Source organism: Cucumis melo, chromosome 8, assembly GCF_025177605.1.
Source record: "Cucumis melo cultivar AY chromosome 8, USDA_Cmelo_AY_1.0, whole genome shotgun sequence".
NCBI classification, from domain to species: domain Eukaryota; kingdom Viridiplantae; phylum Streptophyta; class Magnoliopsida; order Cucurbitales; family Cucurbitaceae; genus Cucumis; species Cucumis melo.
This window is the reverse complement of record NC_066864.1, coordinates 33,079,869-33,090,570: the sequence shown is the minus strand read 5'-3', so window position 1 is coordinate 33,090,570 and position 10,702 is coordinate 33,079,869.

The following is a 10,702-nucleotide window of genomic DNA, read 5'->3' as shown; positions in this document are numbered from 1 at the left end:
GCTTATTGGGCCAATGCTAATGAGTTTCCTTCACCTATGAAGATCTAAGGATAATCTCGTGTGAATAGGAGTTTACAATTAGCTCAAGATTAAGATTAAGTTACCTAGGTCATCAATAATCGTGATAGTCGATTTTGAATAGTAAACGACGTTATAATGTAAAAGTGACTATTCCGTGGTTGTCTTATGTAAACCCTTTACATAGGATGCCCCATTTTCATGTCTCTATAGAAATGATTCAGGATTACCTTGTTTGTACTAACTACAAAGCGGGCTTCATCCATAGTATCTCTGAATAAGGCTCCTAACCTCTATTCATAAACTATAGACTATTTGGGCTATTTACTCGAACTTAATCCATGTTTATGTCTCTACATAAAGTTCAAGCTTACTCAAAATAGCCTTGGGATCTTAGTTTATTGGATTTAAGATTATAGTATTCAATTTCTCAATAACAACTTTATTAAATAGAATATGATTACAAACTAGGAGTTTTAGACATAAATACCAATAATAGCCTCATGCACTAGACGTAGCCTAGACTATAATTTCATGCATGAGATGAGTTGCGCATCTCATGGTCGTACACATGGCCTATCACATAGCCTAGGCCCGTGCTTCACTTCGTCTGGCTATGCACTGGTGATGTCTTGTCTGTGCTAACAAGACCAAAAAACCTGCTTACCTTCAAAATGTGCGCACGTCCTAAGCCTCACGACCTAATGTCTCGGCCACCTTTAACCTTGCCTGAAAAAAAGTGAATCCAGAAAAATTCTTTCAACTTCAAGCATCCATAACTTTTTATCTAGCCATAAAAATAAAAAAGAAATGTCCATATCTTATTCTATGCGATGAGGCATGGTCATTATATGCTAGATGCTCTTTATGTCTTGCGTTCTTGGGTAATTACTAAGTCCTTGTTGAGTACAAGTTTTCCTATTGCTTACCTAAGTTTAAGCGAAATAATAGGTTTTCTGGGTAATCTAGGGTTGAACATAGGGAATTAATGTCAAAGCTTAGTTCTAGGGTTCACTCTTCCTCTAAGCGATACAAAATATTTAGCTATATAGTATAAAGTGTAAATTTAAACTTTATCTACTATCTACACTATATAATCTGTAAAAGGGGAATTAGAATAAAAGTGAAATGGACAGGTGAACTAACTTGTATGTAAGAAAGAGTGAAGGGAAGTCTTTGTGTTATTAGGCAATGAAGCTATGTGACAACCTTGATACAATACAAATTAGTTAACTAACTTATGATTAAGGCGAGCACCTCTCAGTGCCTTAAAGACCATACTTGCTTGCCTCTCGAATGCAACTAATAAAGCTTGGTTAAGTGAGATACATCTATGAGAATTACTTACAAGACTTATAGTACTTCTCTTTCAAGGTCGAGAAACTTTCGACGCCATGTACCCATAGTTGTTCTCCTTTTGGGATATAAATGATGGAAGTCACCTCGCCAAAGTGGAGTTTATCTCCAAACTCCTATTCCCGCGTGTTAGCCATATCCTTGCTACTTGCTCTCTCAACTAACCCGATAAGCTTTATAAGCTAAACTTCTTATCAAGAACTTATCACATACTAAGACTACTCATAACACAATGATAGATGAACAATAAAGGAATTTTGGATTGAAAAGGTATAAACATGCAATGTTTTATAGAATGCAGGTTGTTGGCCGCTGTACAATATGAAAAAGATATTACAAAGAAATATACAAATGGAAAATGAAGAAATGGGAATATTACAAGTTAGTGGAAAGGGAGAATGGTGGATTCCTTTCTATTAAGAATTTAAGCTTCCACCTGCAGACTGATTGGTGATGAAAAAGAATAACTTTTACAGGCGACAGAAAGGCTACTCCTTTTGGCCATTGTCTAGGGTTTTGCCCATTCAAGCCCTCTTTTCTCTTGGTAGGGGTGGAGTCCTTTTATAAGCAACTTACGGCGAAAAACTTCTATTCTTCTGAACATGTCAGCACCGATTGCAACTTTGTTAAGTCACATCAACTCCAACTATCATTCTTATCTTTTAGTGAACGTTTCTCGCGTAATGACGTAGATCCTCGCCTAGAAATTGTACATATCAAATGAGCTATTCTGGTGTAGCCTTTGCGCGAGGTCCTTTACGATTCACTAGTTTCTTCTTTTGTTCCTATTTCTGCATTAAGACACTAAAAACATGGTAAAATAGACACGAAGACTTATGTACAATGTATTTCTAAACACTTTTACTATGCGTTTCATTATTCTATCTAAAAGGTAATAATAACTTGTATTTCTACAAGTTATCACTTACCCCTAGAATGCAGCTTCAAATTCAGAGTGATACTTTTTGTAGACTTCAAAAACTCCACATTGCTCAAAATCCTTCGAAAACTAACCTTTCCTTTTTCCTTGGACTTGAGAACAACACCTTGCGTTCCTTTTTTCTGAAAGCCTCACTTTGCCTACTAGACTTCTTTAGAACTCTTTTTCAACTGGTTTAAGAGAAAATGCACGAGTAAATTGGAAGCATTCTTCATTTGAAATGGACCTATTTCTAAAGCTCTCTACATGGTTGCTTTGCCACCTTCTACTTGCCAAAATCTTCTCCACTTCAACTGATTGCCTTGAATGCCTAAGGGTCTTCCAAAATTCTTAGCAACTTAACTCCTCTTCCCAAAGCCTCCTAACAAGGTCATTCTGCCTAGCTAACCTCGTAAAGCCTTGTGCTCTCAGCCACATCGATCAACATGTGTGCACTTTCCTCGGCTTGCCACAACACCTAGCTTTGCACTCTGGAGGTTCTCATCACCTTGGCCCTTGACAACTAGTTCCCTTTGGCTGCTTAACACATTGCTTGACCACTACTACAAATTTGGGTTTTAATGACGCAAGTTTTGCGTCATAAAGACTTTGAACGACATAATTTTTGCGTCATTGAAGCCACTGTCAAGAAAGGCTATTTAACGACACTTTGAAAAACGTGTCATTAAATATGCTTAGATGACACAAAAATTGTGTCATTAATACCTTTACCTTGACGCAATAAATATGTCACCGTTATCTATAACTCGACACCAATATATTGTCATCAATACCCTTATATTGACGCAAATCATGTGTCACCATTATCTATACCTTGACACTAATATATTGTCATTAATACTCTTAGATTGACGTTTTAAATGTGTCACCGTTATCTATTACTCGACACGAATTTATTGTCATTAATAACCTTATATTGACGCTTAAAATATGTCACCATTATCTATACCTTGACACAAATATATTGTCATTAATACCCTTACATTGACACTTTAAATGTGTCATCGTAATCTGTGACTTGACACAAATATATTGTCATTAATATTATTACATTGACAATTTAAATGTGTCATCGTCATCTATCACTCGACACCAATATATTGTCATTAATACTTTTATAACGACACTTTAAGTGTGTCACCTTTCAATATAACTAGACACTAATATATTGTCGTTGTAAATATTTCGTGACACAAAATTGTTATCAAGAAGGTGGGAGTGAGAGAGAAAATTGGGTGAGTTGAGGGAAAATAGGGAAGAGACTGATATTCATTTTCTTTTTATTTTTGTTTTTGTTTTTAAAAAGAAAAAGTTAAATTCAATTTCAAATCCAACTTTCAAAATAAAATAAAAATAAAGTAAATAAATAAATAAAATAAAATAATAAATAAAGGACAAAATGTTGTATCTACAACTTCTTAGAAGATTACCCCTTCCTTGGATCAACAAATATTTCTCGTACACAAAGATAATCAATTGAATTTTGCACTTTAGTTTTCTGAACATAATGTATCTTGCATACTAATTAAACAATAAAGAGCAAATTAAAAGATCGTTTCATAGAGATCACATGGAATTGAATTCGTTTTTGAAAAAAAAATTAAAGAATCAACATGCTAAATTAGAAGAAAAATGAGAGAAACTCTCAAATAAATTAAATACCCATGATCCTCTTACCTCTTTGAAGATTACACCTCTATTGGAATAAAAGATTGATGGAATATCTTGCTAGAATTTTTTCTCCATTGAAATAAAAAGATTGCCGGAATATTTTTTAGAGAAAAAAATGACAAAATGAGATAGGATTCTGAAAAAATGATATTTAAATAGAATTTAGCTAAAAATTGGAGTTGGATTTATGAATGGATCAAATATAACTAAAAATTGATTAAGATTTACGGAAAATGAGTTATATATAAAAAAAGAAATGAAAATAACCGCTTCATGGGTTTCGAACTCATAACTTCAAGGCTAGGCGCGCACTCAATTTGAAAGAAAGGAGAGGATTTTTGGAAAGTTGTTATATATTAACAAGATTGCCATTGAAAATATGTGAGAAAAAATGATTTGCAGGCTATGAGATTCGAACACAGGACATCAAAGGCACGCGCGTGAGGAGAAGACGACACGTGGCATGCGCAGATTGGCTGAAGAGCAGAGAAGGTGTGCGCATGAAGTCTTTCAAAAATGGGGAATAAAGGAATCCGCTTGGCTGGGATTCAAACTCGTGACCTTGAGGTGTTTTATGCGCGTGGAAGTATTGAATCTTTTTGGTTATTTACCAATTGGTCTATGATCTTCGATTTACCCATTTTTGTTTGTTCGAACTTCCTTTAAGTGTTTTTCATTACATTAGGTTCGTAATAGAGTCTAGATTCTAATTCTGTATAAAATTATAAAAATAATGAATATATGCATGATAGAAGTAGAGAGAGCTTAGGCTTTCACGTTTTTTGTAGAGAGAGAAAATGTTGAGAGAAAATATGTTATTGTCATATAATTTTAATTGCGTGAGAGAGGGAATTAACAAATTTTGAAATTTGAGGTTTTTTTATTTCGAAATTTTTAAATGACACAAAAAATTTGTTGATAATTAACGACGCTTTAAAAGTGTCATGAAAAATTAAATTGTCTCAATAGAATTGTGTCAATAAATTATTTTCAATGACACAATTGTACCTCACCTTAACTTTTTTATTTTCAACGACACAATATCTTGATTAGTAGTGTCATTAAAACCCATTTTTCTAGTAGCCGGGGGAGAAGAAAAATCGGAGCAGCCAAGATTCTTCGACGACAGTCTCTTAGATTGGTGGGTTCGACGGCAGTCCCTTAGACAATGTTTGCTTGTTCGATGGTGTGAGATTAATGGGTTTGATGACAGTTTCTTAGATTTGGAGATGAGTTACGTTGTTTCCCATTTTTTGGTAGAGAGAGAGAGAAAATGTTGAGCAAATTGTAAAACTTTTTTTGAACGTCGTGAGAAGAGGGAATTGGAAAATTTTGAATTTTTGGTTTTTTTATTTCAAAATTTATTTAATGACACAAAGAATTTATCGTTAATTAATGACACTTTAAATGTTTCAAGAAAAATTAAATTGTATCAAGAAATAGTGTGTTAGTTCTATTTTCAACGACACATTTTACTCCCACCCTACCCCTTTTTATTTTTAATGACACAATGTTTTGATTTGTAGTGTCGTTAAAACCCAAATTTGTACTAGTGGACAAATAGGACAACATGCCTTGGTTACTATACAAGATGCATCCTATCCTAACTTAATTCATAGATTTATTGTTGGTGTTTTATGTATGTGACTCTATCTAGGCAATAAGACATGGTTATGCTTTAAAAGATGCTAACTATGCCTACGTGTTGCTACTTCTAATGATAGTCTGCGTTGAGTACAAGTTTTCCTCTCGCTTGTTCAAGTGTAAGTAGCAAGAGGTTTTCTAGGTAAGCTAGGGTCAAGCACAGGGAATTTCTTATCAAACCTAATTATAATGCCTAAGTCAATTTCATGCAGTTTGTTTCTATACAATACTTTATATTCATAGCTTCGCATAAAGTAAATTTTATTATTCACACTAACTACCTTAGTAGAAGGGGGAGTGGAATGGATGTGTGGAATGCAAATTAACTTGTGTACAAAGAAATGAAGGAAGCCCTTTAGCTTTATGCGACATGAGTTTTAGGTTATGTCTTTAATGTGATAAAGATAATTTAGTCATCTGTTTAAGGTGAGCAGCCTTCTGGCACCTAAACATCACACTTGTTTTCCTTTCAACTAATGAGAATGTGTTTAAACTATATTTATGTCACATCCCGCCCTAAATGTTACTCCATAAACTATATTTATGTCACATCCCGCCCCTAAATGTTACTCCATAAACTATATTTATGTCACATCCCGCCCTAAATGTTACTCCATGTAACCATATGGCGGCATGCTACCTTGACATCCATCGTATACCTCCTCGCAAGATGATGGGTGAACGCCTAGTAAGCGGAACAACTCTTTCACTTGTCTCTTTGCAAAGCTCATTCCTTGAGCCTTAAAGACTTTCAAAATTTCTTGTAGTGTAAAACAACTCTTCAACTTAGCTTTGTCACCTAGCTCTTAACACTTAACTCAGCAACTTATAGGCGGTAAGCGGAAAGATTTCATTATTAACTTAATACTTTTACAAAGTTCATTCCTTTTCTTTCTCGTATAGAAATGAAACTGAAAAATGGTCTACATGCCCTTCTTCTTCCACAAAGGTGCTGCTCTTCGCACCAATGTTTTTAGGAGTATAAGAACTCTAATCTCAATCCTCTTCCTCAAGTCATCAACAACCAAACTCAAGGACAGCCTTCATCACCTCCTTTTCTTTCTTCACCACTAAACATTACTCTTTGTGGCGGGTATGTCATACCCCCTCCCGGACCACCTGCTGTCTTAGCCCGCAAGACGGCGTGAAGCCAACAGACATCGTCTGCTCTAACGATCCCTACTGACCCTACTGAACGTTAAGCCTGATAAACATACCAATCTTAGATTTAGAATATTCAACATGGAACACCACACAGAGGAAACCACGAAAACCTTCCCAACATACATAAGATGCAACCCTGACATCACTTGGTTTGTAAAATAACCTGATATAAACATCACGACCAACAAAACGTCTGTAGTATCCGGCCAGGCCTAGGAAACTACGTACCTCTGTTGCACTGGCTGGTCTCTGACTCTGCCTCTGATAAGCACTACCTGAACTCATCTACCTCAATGGTTTGCCACCCGATCGACGCTTGAAGTCTTGACAACCTAAAACATTCACTCCAAGTGTGAACCTCCGTTGCTCTCGACCTCGAATACCACTAGTTGTTAAAACTCCTCGACTAAGCTCCATTGCCGACTTTTCTTTTACAATACTCTGCTCCACACGTAAAGCAGTCTCTACTAGCTGGGAAAAATTTGTCCACTTGGCAATAGCAGTCAATGGGGTACATATCTCAAAACGTAGCCCTCTCTTAAACCTGCGACACCTGTCACTCTCAGATGCCACAATCATTTCAGCATACTGCGAAAGCTCGGTATACTTCCTCTCGTACTCGGCCACCGAAAGTAACCCTTGTTTAAGCTCCAGAAACTCATCTCTCTTTGCCTCACAATATGTGGTGGGATAATACTTTTCCTCAAATATGCCTATGAACGTCTGCCAATCTACTGTACGTGCATTATTGCACCTGGCTATAATGGATTTTCACCATCCCTTGGCCTCTTTCTGTAACAGAAATCTGGCTAATCTAACTTTTCGCTCTTGAGGACAACTCATTACATCGAAGCATTTCTCTAGCATATTTAATCAGACCTCGGCGTCAGCTGGATTCGTGGAACCGTCAAAGACTGTGGCTTCTAATTTCTTCAACCGTTCAATCTCATACATCTTTTCCCGATCACTAGGCTCTGCTTTCTTTGGCCTACCGATCTCCTGTGCAGATCTAGCAAATTGCTCTCTCCCTGCCTCATTTTGACCTCTCGGGGTACTAGATCCGCTTTCAGATTGACCTTGGGTAGGATCCTGCGTCCCATCCTGATTCTGCCTGCGTCGTCTGCTGGTACGTGGTGGCATGACTCCTATAACATACCAACATATTAGACATGCTATAGATACTTAACTCAGATATTTGATACTAAACTTGTAACCACATTCTAGTCCTGACTGGACTCTCTCTCAATAATACTCAGACCTTACTTCGCTTGTTCTACCTGAACTGACCCAACGTCTAACTATTTACTTCCTGGATTTTTCTTAACACTAACTACCATGTCTCTTTTCCCATGGAGCTAACTCTTCTGATACCAAGTTTTCACACCCCCTCCCGGAGCACCTGCTGTCTTAGCCTGAAAGACGGCGTGAATCGAACAGACATCGTCTCCTCTAACGATCCCTGCTGACCCTACTGAACGTTAAGCCCGATAAACATACCAAACTTAGATTTAGAATATTCAACATGGAACACCACACAGAGGAAGCCACGAAAACCTTCCCAACATACATAAGATGCAGCCCTGACATCACTTGGTTTGTAAAATAACCTGATATAAACATCATGACCAAAACCTATACAACTAGAGTTTTATAACCACGACCTCTAAGACGATATTATACAAACCTTACAAAACATTTCAACATGGACAGACTCAAAATACAACTCCAACCACGTACTGGAGTTTGATCCGGAACTTTCGCAGACGTTGGCAGTGTATCAGGCACCGGGAGCTCAATCTCTACCTGAAAAGTGGGAAACATTTTGAAAAGAATGAGCTACGAGGCCCAGTGAGTGACTAAATTTAAAACTCTAAATCCGGACGTCAGAACATGTGATAAACCTTTAGACATATAAATATGCTCAAACAAAGCATTTAACATAAACGTGTAATAAATAAGGTTTCCTAAAATATCTTCCAAGTTCATCATAAAACAAAATCTAACAAAGCATAACAAGTACATCAAACGTTTTAACTAACATGATCGATCTACGTGGTGTAGGACACGCCCAATACAACCAACGTTTACTAGTCCTACGATGTAGTGAGGTCCACCTGGCACTCCCATCGTCTTTGTCGTAGTAGTGCCCGCCCAGCACTCACGACATCATCATTGTCACAGAGTACACTCAACGTCGACAACGAAAATATAACCTGTGTGCACACGATACCATATAGCCTCAGGCTCAATATCTCATGAAAACATTTAAACATGCCTGTTTATCATTATACAATATTTGCCAACACATGCTTTACTTTAAAAGATGTCGTTTCAACTACTTTTCATTAAGTCATTAGCCATGTGCTCGAATGTAACCCTCATTAGGAAATTTAAGCTTAAAACTCATGTTTGAAACCGTTTACAAAAACATGTATCATTCATAGAAAAACATGTAAAACATGTAGTTATGAATAATTGTTTAATAACATTTTAGAAATTGTTTTGTCACTCACAGTCTTATCTAGTTCCCCGGTTTGTAGACTCGGCCTATTTCCTCTTGGCCTGACGACAACCAAAATCGAGCATTAGAACCATAGATAGCTTTTGTTCTTCCATGCTCATGAATTTCTAAACAATTAGATTAAGAATCACATTACAACCCACATTTCCAGATTTTCAAGATTCGATATCCTAACTTCCAACACCCATAACTTCCTCTAAACTTAACTAAAATTAATGAAATACACATAACAATCTTCATTTTCGAACACTCTACAACTTACCTGAAGAAAAGAAAACGAGATTCTCAACCAATTCGTCCAGAATTGCCCCAAACAAAGACAATATAGAATTCATGATTCTCTACCACTCCTTATCTATCTCCTGCCATTAACCCCACTTAAAGTCATTTTGGGCTCACAAAATCTTCATGACAGTTTTAGGATATTGAATAAGCTTTCCAACCATATCAAATAGAGCTTCGGATTCGACTTGTGCACTTCCAAAATACTCAAAGCATCAGAGAACACCAATAATCGTCCTGGTTTGCTCGAAAATCCTGTACTCTATTTTCCATTTCAAAAACCATTAACTTCTCATACTATTCAGCTCAAGCTTCCTTCATGAAATTTATTAGAAAATGAACTAAATTTCAAGAAAATTAAACCTCACCTCTTAGTTCCTTCTAGATAGCTCAAACCGAACAAAACAACTAAAGGTTGACAGTTGCACCCAGATTCTGCAATGGCTGGCTTTGCATGAACTTTTTCCTATCTTATTCAACCTCAAACCACGAAATTCTTCTTCTTCTTCTTCCTTCACTCTCTCCTAAAAGTGCTCAAAAAGTTTGGATGGAAAATGAAGGAGGAAAGAAATGAAATTAGGCTGAAAAAACAAATGGGCTTGCGGTGGTGGGCTTGCTGTCCAATTCCACTTCCTTTCTTTTCTCTCTTTTTTTTTTCTCTCCTTTTAGCTTAGTAATCCCAACTATGATGACAAGAGAAAATGATCCTAGAGAAATCTCGGGTTTACAGGGTACCTAAAGGTGCAAAGTCATCACCACATCCTTTACCTTAGTCGCTTAACCTCCCAACCTTGCGGACAACGTTTAGGGCTTCGTTTCCCTTACTCAAGTCTTTGGCTCTCTGGCTCCTGGGCTTGACCTTACCAACCTGGGTGTTGCATTCACCTTCCCTCTAAGTTTAGTCATCTGCGCTACGGAGCGATGTGCTTCCCGACCGACTCCTTAGACGTGAGATAAGATAAAACGACTATCATGTCGTATAAGGCTACAGAGTAACTTTGCCTACCCTCTTTAACTAGGCTACAACGCCTGAGATCATCCCTTTGCTCAGCTTCAACACCTGACAACCTAGAGAGGGAAACTTAAAACGTAAGTTAAATAGACTT